Below are 14380 nucleotides of genomic sequence, written 5' to 3' on the forward strand. Positions count from 1 at the left end.
GAGTATATAGCCAAAACGGTATATAAGTATAAGGATATGGTTGGGTACCTTATCTTGGGGATACTATGGATGTGGCTGACTATGCATGTGAGTGGAGGCATCCTATGCAAAAGTTGTTTGCATAAAATCAGACCATGAAATAATCACTTTTCTTTATAATGTTGTTTACTATTAAAACTGACTATTTCAACTCGATAAACTAAGATAACTTGATCTAGCTTTTGAGCTAACTATGAACTCCTATTTATTCAGGATTATCCTTTAATCTGCATGGTTAAGAGTGGCTCAACATTGACGCTCAATAAGCCTCCAATTTTAGGGATAAGATAGCTAAGGACATAGTCCTGCAAGATGGAATTTGCTCCTACCCACTTTAGGGATCGTAGATAGGTTGTTCCCTTAAGTACTAACTTCTAGTCTTAACAAGGGTCCCCAGCTATGACTGAGAGAGATTCGGTTTATTGGTAGGACCATAAATCAATTTTTTATTAGTGGATTAGTGGAGACTTAAGGAGCAAGTGTATTATAGAGATAAAACGATAATTTTGACCCAGCTATAAATACAAACAACCTGTGAATGATCGACTAACTAATCATGGTTAAATCATATGGACAGAAATATATCTATAGTGAGGAGAGTGCAGCTACTAGGCTTTAGTGAAGTGACCCGGTAGTTAACGAATGTCGGTTAATTCGGTTGAAAGAGTTTAGCCAATTAATCTCCGATCATTGGAGCTCATGATCTATAGGTTCATTAGGTCCCCTACTAGCTCATAAACGGACTAAACCTTAGAATAGTGTGATGAGAGAATTTGAAACTTTCAAATTCAGATTTAGGGAATTATTAATTATATACGTTTAATTATTGAATTGGAGAGATAGTAATATTTAAATATAATTTAAATTTTATATATGAATAAGGATTCATATTAGGAATTGATAGTTTTGATAATTTAATATTAGATATTAAATTATTTTAATTAATTAAATTGTTTAATTAATTATTTAAAATTAATTATTTGGATCACTTTTATTTAAAATTGAAAATTTTAATTTGATGAAATTCAAAATTAATTTTCAAATTTGATATGTTTTTTTATAAATCAAATAAATTTGAAAACTTTCAAAGTGGGATTTCCCACTTTATTCCACTATGGAAACCACCTCATTTTTCCACTTCTTCTTGGGTCATGGTGCCAAGTACCAATCTAGTTGCATGTTTATCTTCTTCAAAAGAGAGAGAAACTAGAGCAGAATATCATTAATGCATTCTGTTGAATTGATGAAGAAATCATTCTTCATCTATTGACACCATTTAAAAAAAAAAAACTCTTCAATTTCTCAAATTCCCATAAATTTCTTCTCATTTTGATCCCGCAATCCAATCTAAGGCCATATAATAGTAGAGAAGACACTTATGGTGGTCTATAAATTGTTGGAGGGAAGAATTCAACTGGAGATCGCTTCAATTTGTGAGTTCTACAAAGGTTGTACTATAAACCCTAAATTCTGGAAAACCATGAACATGTATGCTAAATTGCTAAAATTTATGTAGTTAAAGTACTTAAGATCCTAATTGCTTCTGCATGTTGGATGTCAACACCATCAATTGGTACTAGAGTATGATTTAAGTACTCAATTTACATTAATGTTAGCTTGGTGAGTATTTTTTATAAGGTGTATGAAATGGGGCTGAAATGGATATATTATGGTTTTGACATCAAAATTCCTCTTCAATTATGTTGTAATTTTTGTAATTGGCTCCTTGTTTATGGGCCTTAATGTGTGCTTAAGAGTCTGTAAATTTGTTAGAGTCAATAGTGCTACTTGAGTAGCGTTGCAATGCTATTCTTCAGCCAACCCAGAAACAAGCGTGCGCGGGTCCAACGATTCAGCCAGTTCGTGGTTCGGCCAATTCGATTCCATAAGGTCTGATTCAACCCATTTGATGCCTTAGAGGTCTGATTCGAGCGATTTGGAATCGGTTCGGGTTGGTTCAAGCGATCCAGCAGCAATTTTGACCCTTTATTATTATTATTATTATTTTAATAATTTAGTTTATTGCTTGTTGAGGATGTCAAAACCATGATCATGCTTTCCTAATGTTCTTTCATGCAAATTTTATCACAGGAAGAGTGTGTCATAAACCATCATAATAACAACAGAGCAAACAAGACAATCAAAGCATACAAAGCATAGTCTGAGCACAATGCTCGAGGACCCCAATCTAATATAAAAACTACCCAATGAGTACCCCACCCTCAACTTAATATAATACATTGTCCCTAATGTATCTCAAGTATAGCTCAAAAAGAAAAAATAACAAGGGAATAGAAAACCTCCCTAGAAAATATAGTCGCGCACGGGATGGTGGTGGTAGTAGGGCTCACCTTTAAAAAAGATGCTCTTCTCTTCTAGGTCGTCCCTACAAAACAAAAACCAAAAAGAAACCTAATCTATAAAACAAATAAAGAAAGCAATAAATTTTTCAAGGTTGGAGCAGCTCTTTGTACTTATTAGTAAATTTTTGTGCCAATTTTTGTGATTTGAACCCACCATCATTAGTAAATTTTTCTGCACAATCTAGTGTTAGCATTGCTTGCTATAGTCAGTGCTGTAAGATTTTTAGATAGTTCTGTTGGTACTTCATGTGTGTAAGTTGTTTGATACTTCTCTGTGATATTTCATTTCATTGATGCAAAAAACAGTTTCCTTTTCTTCTGAAAAAAGGAAATCCAATCTTTGCCAATTATAAAGCCTTTAAAACTGCCATTAGACATATCTTTATCAGTATGGCCGAGAACTTCGCCAACCAGAAAGAATAGAAGCAGAGATCATGGTTCACCTCGATGAAGCCTTTAGAAGGACAAATCCACCGTTAAGGAATATCGACAATTCATTACCTTACCATAGAAAGTTTGTACATTTTCAAAATCCTGGATCCTGTACAAAATACCTAAATCAAAATGTCACTAAACTGGATTTTTTTAAATTTTTTATTCTTGGTATGCCACTATAGACAACACATCATTGGCGATCAATACGTTTACGAGGCAGTTGAAGCATTGCTCGCCTATACCCAAGGGATTCCCATGCAGTCCCAAGACCTGGACTAGAGTAACATCAAAGATTTTCTTGGTATTAAGCTCATCTGAAGATGTGACTTGGTTCAAACCTCTAAGCTGGGATTACCTATAGAGGAAGGCCTTGCCACTCAGTAATTTGAAAATGAGTGGATGGCAACCAGCTTTCAGTTTGAATATTGAACTGAGAATGACACTTATTACTTGATACTACGATCAAGTAGACACGTAGGTTTTGACTAGGAGGAGATCAAGGATTTTTTCTCGCCTTTTCTGTGCTACTACTAGTCAGAAATTTTGAGCCCAACGAGCAAGAGGTTATTCAATTGTCTAGCCAAACTTTAAACATGGATTTGCTAACTTCTAATAAAAAACAAAAATTGGATTCCCATGAACAAGAAATTATTCAATGTCTAGCCGAACTTTGAATGAGATACAAATGCAACAATGAAAATTTTAGAACTCAAGAATACAGTTGTACAAACTATAGAACGGATCTTGTTCAAGTAAGGTCGTAAATACAACAATAAAATGAGAACTAAGTCCATGAATTTAAATACAACAAAAAGGAAGGCCAAGAATATAAGGGACTATTTTCATTACGTTCCAACTACAACGTATAATTCAACAGGAATGTCATTCGGAATTCATTTTTTGACGGGAAGGAGGTATATAAATGAAAGCAATCTATGAACCATGTCCAATGTTGGAAATAAATTTTGGAGGTTGGAGGAAATTTGAAGAGATGATTGAAAAAGAGGCTACTTGTGTTATTGAGCACTTCTATTTTTTTGGTTTGATCCAAATGTTAAGACATACCTCCTATTTATACTAGTTGGCTCCCCTAAATCTATGGCTATGATTTTGCCAACACATTCATGATCTAATGATTACAAATATTTATCTAGACTATTCTCTACAATTACCTATTTTTCTCATATTTTCTAGAGAATCCTACAAAATGCTCTAATATTTCCTACATGTAATTTTCTTGAATATTCTAATGTTTGATATTTCTAGAACTTGGGCTTTTGTTTGGGCTAGGCCGAATTACTTTTAACCCAAAATCAAGTTTACATTTCAACACCCCCTCTTAAACTTGATTTTGTTACTCCCAGCAAATCTCTCAATCTTGTGAAGTCTTCTTTTTTAAGAAGCTTAGTGAAGATGCCAGCTACCTGATCATTAGTCTTCACATACACTAATTGCACATTCTTTCTTTCGATGCACTCTCTAACATAATTATAATGTGTATCAATGTGCTTATTCAGATTGTGGAAGTCTAGATTCTTGGCCAAGGCAATTGCTGATTTGTCGTCTACGAAAATTTTGGTTGGCTCCTATTGTGGTAGTCTCAATTCTTGTAATAGATTTCTCAGGCAAATTGCATGACAAACACATGAAGTAGCAACCACATATTCTGCTTCACATGTTGAGAGAGTAACAATTGGTTGCTTCTTTGACATCCACGTGAAGGCAGTGTCTCCCATGTAGAACACAAAACCAGTTGTACTTTTGCGGTCATCCACATCTCCACCCCAATCGCTATCACTATATCCAATAGCTTATAATTATTAGAAACATAATAGAATAGGCCGTAGTTATCGTACCTTTGATGTATTGGAGAATTCTCTTTGCTGCCTTCTAGTGTGTGGTTTTTAGTTTCTCCATGAACCGACTAATAACTCCAATTGCATAGAGAATATCAGGTCTTGTGCATGTTAAATATCGCAAACTTCCAGCCAAGCTTTTAAAGAGTGTTGGATCAACTCTTTCTCCTTCCTCGGAACGTGACAGTTAGATTTCACATTCCATGGGTGTATTGACTGGATTAGAATCATCCATTTTGAACTTCTTGATCACTTCCTTAGCATAGCCTTCTTGTGTGATAAAAATGTCTTTATCTTCTTGCTTTACTTCAATGCCAAGGTAGTAAGACATGGGCTCGATGTCGGTCATCTCAAACTCGCTCTTCATCTCTTCTTTAAACTCATTGAACATGTTTGGATTGCTACCTGTAAAGATCAAGTAATCTACATACAAGCATAAAATCAATATATTATTATTTTGGACTTTGATGTAAAGTACGTGCTCATATGGACATTTGATGAAATTTTTTTGGTGTAGATACTTGTCTATTTGAGCATTCCATGCTCTTGGAGCTTGCTTTAATCCATAAAATGCTTTTTCAGTTTAAAAAATTTCTCTTCTTTTCCCTCAACTTTATAACATTGAAGTTGCTCAATGTAAACTTCTTCCTCTAGTACTCCATTGAGCAAGGTAGATTTCACATCTATTTGTTGGATTTTTCAATTGTTCTAAGCTGCTAATAAAATTATTAATCTAACAGTTTTGAGTCGAGCAACAGGAGCAAATACCTTATCATAGTTGATGCTGACTCGTTGGCTATAACCTTTTGCCACTAGTCTTGCCTTGTATCTTTAAACTTCTTCTGTTGCATTCTTCTTGGCTTTATAAACCCATTTCACGCCAATTTCCTTGTGATCTTTTGGAAGCGAAACTAGCTCCCATGTGTTGTTCTTCTTAATTGCATTAATCTTTTCTTCCATAGATTTTTTCCAATTTGGATTCTCCATAGCTTCTTGAAAGTTCATGGCCTCACAATCAGCAAAAAAGACAACAAAGAAAGACTATCTTGATTTTCAATTACCTCATAAATTTCTTGTAAGCTTCTGAAGCATTGAACACTTGAGCTTGAGCTTCCGCCCTCTTAAGAACTTGAAGTTGGAAAAGTTGGTGGCATAGAAGGCTCCTCTTTTGTTTACGCTGTACTTATTTGCTCCATGTCATCTTCTTCGAAGTAAGGCAAGAAGTTGTAGTCTTCATCATGTCTTCCTCGATCCCATTCTCCTTCTTCATCGAATACTACATCTCAACTCAGGATTGTCTTTCCTATATCTGGATTATAGAGCTTGTAGCCTTTGGTATTTGAGTCATGACTGATGAAGATATGTTTCTCACTTTTGTCATCCAACTTGCTTCTCTTTTCATTTGCTATATACACATGAGCAATGCTTCCAAAGACTCTGAGATGGGAAATCCCAGGTTTCTTTTCAATCCATGCTTCTTGTGGCATTTTTTCAGATATACTTCTTGTTGGAGATCAGTTAGATAGGTAGACTGCACATGCTATTACTTCTGCCCAAAACTCCTTTGGCAGTATTTTGCTTTTAAGCATATTTCTTGCCATGTTCAAAATTGTTTTGTTCTTTCTTTCTGTCACTCCATTTTGTTAAGGGATCTCGGCACAATCAAGGGTCGACAAATTCCATGATCTTCACAATATTTTTGGAATCCATTTGATGTGAAGTCTCTTCCACGATCAGATCTCATGGTCTTAACCACTAGACCACTTTCTTTCTCAACAAGGGATTTAAACTTCTTGAAGTTCATGAACACCTCTGATTTATGCTTTAAGAAATATACCCATGTTTTTCTTGAAAAAAATATAAATGAAGAGAATAAAATAGTTACTCTTACCAATTGAACTTGGTTTGATTGGTCCACACATATCTGTATGTATGAGTTCCAAAGGCCTTTGAGCTCTTGAATTTGACTCCTTTGGGAAGTTTTTATTGAACTGCTTACTAAGTAGACATCCTTCACACACTTGATCAGATTGGCTTATAAAGGCAACCCTCTCATCATGCTCTTCTTGGAGAGTGACTCTAATCCCCCAAAATTGAGATGCTCATATCGAAGATGCCAAAGCCAAGATGCATTTTTGTAATAGATCTTAGGGCATTTTGCAACGTTATTTTGAATGTTGAGTATAAACATTCTATTTTTGGTCATTGGTACCTTAGCAATCAAATTACCTGCACTATCTCTTATAGAAAGGTTATTGTCTTTTAATCGAATGTCATATCCTTTCTCTAGGAGTTGGCCTAGACTCAAGATATTACTTTTCATATTTGGCACGTATTGGTGATCACCATTCTTCAATCGATTGAGAATGTTACCTCTTCCTTTTACTTCCACCTTGGATTCATCTCCAAAGGCTATATTGCCGCTCACTGATTCATCAAGTTCCACGATCATGCTTCTTTCTCCACACATATGGTTGTTTGCCCTAGTGTCCAAGTACCATGCATTATTTTTGCTCCATTCATCATTCATGCAAGCCATTAATAAAGTGTCACATTCTTGACTTCTTTCTTTAATGTAGTTCACTTTCTCTTCAACTTTATTGTTCTTGAGAGCTCTACATTCCGATGCATAATGACCAAACTTCTGACAATTATAGCATTTAATGTTTGATTTATCGTACCTTGATCTTGAGTTGCCTTGTCCAAGACCTCTTGTTGAGTTTCCTGATCCTCTTTGGGAGTTACTGTTGTTGTCTTTATAGGGCCTCCAACCACGTCCTTGTCCTTGTCCATGACCTCTTTTTCATCCTCGATGCCCACCATGTTCTCGTCTTTGTTCGCTTCTATTATTCGAATTAATTGCTTCACTAGTGGAATCAACTTGCAACTTAAGTATTGATCGACGATTCCTTCCTTCTTTTTTTTTTCTTTTCTTCATATGCTTGTAACGAACCTATGAGTTGCCCAATGGTAATAATCTCCAAGTCTTTTGTCTATACGATTATGGCGACAATATGTTCAAACTTTAGATTTAATGATCTTAGTATTTTCTCCATGATTTTAACATTATTAATCTTTTCACCATTTTTTTTTAAAGTTGATTGGTGATAGTTAAGACTCTAGAAAAATAGCCTGAGATGGGTTCCCCTTCTTTCATATGCAAAGTTTCAAAGTTAGCTCTTAGAGTTTGAAGACATACCTTTTTAACTGGATCTGCTCCCTTGTATGATGTTTGAAGCTTCTCTCATGCTTCTTTCGCCACTTTGCTTCCAAAATCTTTTCAAAAGCATCATCATCTAATCCTTGATAGATTAGATAGAGAGTCTTCTTGTCTCTCTTTCTTGAATCTCTCAAACTATCCCTTTATGTTTGAGAAAGACCACCATCATTCTCCGATTCAATGTATCCTTTCTCTACGATCTCCCACACATCTTGTGAGCCAAAGAGAGCCTTCATCTTGATACTCCAATTATCATAGTTGCTCTTGTTGAGCATAAGAACTTGGGATGAGACCATGCTATTGTTTGTCATCTTCTTGAAAAGAGTCTTTAGGCTTTGGTACCACTTTGTTGGAAAGAAATTTTGGAGGTTGGAGGAAATTTGAAGAGAGAATTGAGAAAGAGGTCACTTGTGTTATTGAGCACTTCTAATTTATTTTTATTTTTTTTTTGGCTTGATCCAAATGTTAAGACATACCTCCTATTTATACTAGTTGGCTCCCCTAAATCTATGGTTGGGATTTTGTCAACACATTCATGATCTAATGGTTACAAATGTTTATTTAGACTATTCTCTGCAATTATTTATTTTTCTCATACTTTCTAGAGAATCCTATAAAATGCTCTAATATTTCCTACATGTATTTCTCTAGAATATTCTAATGTTTGATATTTCTAGAACTTGGGCTTTTGTTTTGGCTAGGCCCAATTACTTTTAACCCAAAATCAAGTTTACATTTTGGCAATCCAAACCGAACAAAAGCTTAAATATTCAAAGAAAGCAAATGAAGAGAAAAAAAGGAAAAATTACAAACCCACCCCTAACCTATATGGTTAGTTACAATCACACCCTTAACTTTCAATTTAACCAATTATACCCTCGCGGTTTCTTAATGGTAGCACTCAGCCCCTTTTTATTATAGTTATCTGTGGTGTCTCTCGTCTCCTTCAATGGTTTGACTTAATTTGAATGCAAACCCACTTGAATTTTGATGTTAATTTTTTCCTCCACCACAGTGCAGATACTACTAATATTAATAGTAACAGTTTACATTTCTTGATGGTACAGTTAATGGAAGAAGAAGGAAGATTTAAAGAGGAAGTTGCAGAGGTTCAGGCTTGGTCGAATTTATAGAGATTCAAGCTAACACATGGTCGTACATGGCAAAAGACATCGTGTCACATAGTAGTCTGGGAAAAATCAATACTTCAAACGATTTAGCTAAACAGCTATCGCAAACCCTCACAACCCACCAAGCCAATGACATAGCCTCGAGGATGAAGAGAGAGATATTAGATAGGAAATCATGGTGGGTTCAAATCAATCCCAATGTTTTGTAGAGGCTATAATTGATGGTTACCAAATGAAATTTTTGGCTTTTGATGAAGAGAGGGAAGAGAGGATGATGAAGAGGGAGAAAGAAACAAAGAAAATACCAACAAATTTAATTTAATAAAATGGGTTAATTGCAACCATTAAAAAATTACAGGGGTTTAATTGATCAAATTGAAAGTTCATAGGCGTGATTGTAACCAACCCCATAGCTCAAGGGTGGTTTTTGTAGTTTTCGTTTATAAGTGTTATAATGGAAATTAGAACTAAAATCAATAAGAAAGAGTTGCATACGAACTTAGGGTGAACCCAAATTTTTTTAAAAGGGTTTTAAAATTGGATTGAGATAGACCTAAGTTCAAATGGTTCTAAAGAATTTAGTAACCTAGATTAATCTTTTAAAATCGGTTTAATATGATTAAATTGATTGGCATAAAAGATTAAATTTGTTTTAAATCTATCTATAAGGGACCTTTTGTCTAAGGCAGGTTCTGTCTAAGCTGGGGTTCTTAAGCTGACGGAAACGGAACACCCATACCTGGGAACCTACCTGGAAAGGTAAATTAGATAGATTTTCTACAAGCATGCGACAATTGGACAAAGACTCCGTTAAAGAGTTTAATGGATGATGATCAAAAGTTGTTTAACTATCCAAGGTAAAAGTTACTTGGACAAACCTAAAAGTCACTTAGTTAAAATCCTTAGCCGTGTTTTTTCTAAGTAAACTAAATCCTAGGTTATAAAATACTCAATGGGATGAAGAGATGTATCTGATATGTCTATGATTCCACTCACATTTCTCCCTGAATGTTCACACCGTGAGATTCATGCTTGGCCTCGTGGTGCCCTGGGAGAATCCCCCTTCGGATGGTATTTGCATGAGTCAATATCAAGGTGGACGAAGAGAGTGTTTATAGTAAGTGGGTGAAGGGTGTGTGTCAACACGTCCTATGGTCTTTTTCATTGGCTCACACCATGAGATCATTCTGTACTCCCTCGTGGCACCTTGGGAGCATCCCCCCTTCGGATAGGTTTTGTGCAGTTGGTCAAGATCAAGGTGAACTCCAGAAATGGATAAGGTCACTTTAGGTTTTGCCCCAATCGGATTTTTTTTCTCTTCGAATTGGCTGCTTGGGGCGGATCTCTAGGGCCTAAAATGGCATGTCACACTTACGGGAGATTGTTAAGTAAGTTAATGATCTCTTGACCAAATCAATGATGGCTAGTCGTTATAGAAGCAAGAGTTGTTCTGGTATTAATGACTGGTTGAGAACTTCTCAATTCAGAAGAGGGATAATTAACCTCCCTTCAGCGGCTTTTATCCTAAACCTTTGAAGTATCATTGCGAAACTAGATGTCACACGGGGTTCATATTAGTTTTGCTAAAACCTTATTGGGTGTTGTTTGTTTTACAACGAGTATTTGCTTAAAACCTAACGTAGGTCAATGTGCTTTTTCTTTTTAGAAACTCGTTAGTATTTCCATTTAGTGCTTTTAATATGACTGAATACATGTAGTGAAAAGAATCGTGTGAAATGTATTTCGTGGCCAACGACCTCGAATTTGTCATGGTTAAGGAGTGTCCTCAAGTCCTGACCCTTGATGCACCACGAAGTGTTCGTAATGCATATGAGGTGTAGATGAAGGCCAATTTATTGGCTCGACTTCACATTTTGGCTAACATACCTGATGTTTTAGCCACAAGGGTTGAGCACATGGTCATTGCACGCGAGATCATGGACTCGTTGCAAGATTTGTTTGGACGTCAGTTCTTACTTGTCGAGTACAAAGGAATGGATGATGAAGCCAGTAGTGTCAGTTATTCTGACACTGATCCCACTACTCTCCAAAAGAGGAGGAAAGACTCTTAATCGACGAAGATAATCTCATGTTCTCTTTCATTCTATTTTACATTCTGCACTTTATTTTCTGCAATTTAATTTTCCTATCAAACTCAATCTCAAAACTCGTCTTTTTTACTGCTTTCCAAATACCAACTTAGCTTAGAGAAGGTTTAATGTTATGCTCTCTATGGTTTGACTCGGTCTTGCTACTAAGAATACTAGTTAGTTGAAGTGCTAGATCGTGAATATAATTAGTATTTGATTGATAGATCACTTTAACTATATTATAATTCTACTTGTGCGGTTGCATGAATGAATAGATAAATAAGAGTATATTTACGAAAGACCTTTGATATCAGTGATGAATTTCTACTCACTTGATAGACTTTCAATCAAGTCAGTAATAGAAGTTTGTCATTGAACTGAAAGACTTGAGTTGTAAATGAAGTCTATCAATGATAAGTAACTTTCTTAATCACTTAGATGTTTGATGATCGGTACTTTAAGCTAGAATAGGGGAAAACGAGTTGAGGATTGAACAAAACATTTATGTGCTTATAAAGACCAAGATAGAATTGACTAAGCAAACACAAAATGATTAGTTTTAAATTTTCATATGATTGTATGCATTTGATTGAGCTTGCATATGTGAATATTTTTGTTATCTTAGGCTTTGAGGTTAAAGTAAATGATGTGCAGACGATTATATGCATTTGATTGAGCTTGCGTATGTGAATATTTTTGTTATGTTAGAGTTTGAGATTAAATTCATTTTTACTATTTTGATTGTACCTTACTCGAGGAGTAGTAAGATTTTGGTTAAGGTGATTTGATACCTCTCTTCATGAGTTATCTTATACTCACTAATCTTATTGATTTAAGTTGTTTAATATGTGTTACATGTTCATATTTGTAGGAAATTGAGCATAAGGTGCTTTTTGGAGCGTAGAGGACAAATCAGGGTCAAAATTGAGCTTTCTAGATCAAAATTGGAAAACATTACAAAACTGCCTCTAGCCTAAGCATCGCAATGCTATAGCACAATGCTTAAAAACGGTGGAATACATAAGGTAAGCGTTGTGACGCTATCCTGAAGTGTCACGATTTTCTCGAAAAAAACATTGCAATAGCATTAAGAAATGTTGTAGAACATTGGGAAAATCACTGCAAGCATTGCAATGCTACTTAAAGTATTGTGACAATCTTAGTGATGCTATAAATTGATTTCTTTTCATTTTAGGTCATTTTTGTGGAGGGTTTAGGAACTGTTAGGTTCAACTTTGGTTGATTTTGGCCAAAAATTCTTGAGATTTCCATATTTTTTCTCTGTAATTGATGATTTTGGCATCGAAGATAAAGCTTTGATGACCAGTTAGGCCCGAAATGTTGATTTTGTGGTTTATTAGGCAATTATTTGTGGATTCGATGAGATTTTGACCGATGCGTATGGTTTTTTCTAATCTTCATTTTTACTTTTCCTTGCTTTAACTTCTAGCATGAGCGTGTTAAGTAGATTAAATTGACAACTTAATTGCATACTTGTGTGCTTTGTTTGTCTATGCCACGTATATCGAGGTTATTTGTAATTATAACAAACACATGCTTAATTTGAGTAGTCGTAAGTTGGTTTTATAGGTTTTTAGAATATTTGGCATTACCAAGTTCATCATATTGCTCATAATCGACCTTAAGATTATAAAAGTAATAAAATTGAACCTGGCCAATTTAATCTTTTGTCTTAATCGATCCCTCGACTTAATGCAACTAATCGACGAGCATAGAAGGTTATTGTATCCAACTTGTTGATTATTTTAGAATTAATTGGTATGTTTTATTGCTAATTAATTGAATTAGGGGAGTTTGTCTGACATTTTCAAATCAATTGATTGGGCTGTAAAATTAGATAACCTTATTCCTGTGATAAACCAATGAACAAATTCGTAAGTAGCCAAAAAATTTCTTAATCTAATCATATCTCATTCCACCCCAGTGAACTCGCGCCCATTTCGACAATCCCACAATAGTAAGATATTTTTGTATAGCAAGATATCATACCTGAAGAAAATCGGAAGCGAAATTTCCATGAGCAGCAGAAGTAAGATTATTCCAAATCACAATCATGAATGAACATAATATTTACAGTCGACTTCAAACAAGCGGTTATACAATTCATACAGAAATTATAGCATGAAAAACTCAAATACACAAAGGAAAAAACTGTACGAACAATTGACGATGCGTCTCCATGCTCTTTTGTGCACGACCGCTAGAACAGCAGCAATCTCGAATGCTTGATCTACATGAACGCAACACCACACGAACACTTCATGCTCATTCTCAACGATCGCCTCGTACACAAACTCCTCAGCAACATGAACGGCCTCCAGAGCACCACGAACGGCCTCCACAGAATCTCAACGGTGTCGAGTTGAGTCTGACACCACCAACAAGGCTACCTTTTTATTCTCGGTGTGAGAATCCAGAGGGTGGACTCTATTCAGACTTGGAATGAGGCAGACGAAAGAGGAAATACCGATCGTATCCTCGACTAGGCAAGTGGGAGATGGTGGAGACCTATCGTATAGGTCGATGCCCAATCGTTTAGATAAAGCTAAGCGATTGTCTAGCAAAAGCTATGCGATCGTTTAGCTCGGTTCTGTCGCCTACAGACTCTATACGATCGTTTACTTTGGGCAAGCGATCGTCTAGCAAAACTATGCGATCGTTTAGTAAATACTGCACGATTGTTTATCTCACCCAGCCGTCATTTAGTAAATCTATATTTACTTGACGACTCCGTGAGTTTCTTTTGCGCGAGAGAGAAAACTCAAAAAACTTTTTGCCAGTTTGTAAAAACTCTTTTCAAAATAGGAAAACCATTTTCCTTTTAAACTCACGGTTACCATGAATGCAATAACCACTCATTCAATTGGTTATTAAAGAAAAAGAATTATCCAATAATTAATATTATTATAAATATAAATGATAATCAACTTATCATACTATATTTATAACCTACAGTTTTAATATTTCATCTCATGAAATATATAAACCATAGTTCTTTTTCTATTCCATGGTACTTAATGTAAATCTCATTTACATCAATCCTCCACTAGATGTATCTCTTACATCATACCGATTATATCATATATAATCAAAATACCTCTTGTCATTTGAACATTTCATATCAACACCAAGAACTGATCCTCAGCTGAATCCATTAAGCTACCAAGGATACCTTATGAACCTGTAGCTTGAAGCTCCAACGGTACGTGAATAACTGACTAAACTC

At 35.3% G+C, this 14380-nt stretch overlaps 1 pseudogene; it reads right to left on the bottom strand.

The window, feature by feature from the left end:
* Positions 1 to 4423: 4423 nt before the first annotated feature.
* LOC150037675 (uncharacterized) lies at positions 4424 to 8272 on the bottom strand (annotated as a pseudogene).
* Between the last annotated feature and the right edge of the window lie 6108 nt (positions 8273 to 14380).

Source organism: Benincasa hispida, chromosome 2 (assembly GCF_027475165.1).
Source record: "Benincasa hispida cultivar pf3 chromosome 2, pf3_genome.v1.1, whole genome shotgun sequence".
NCBI classification, from domain to species: Eukaryota; Viridiplantae; Streptophyta; class Magnoliopsida; order Cucurbitales; family Cucurbitaceae; genus Benincasa; species Benincasa hispida.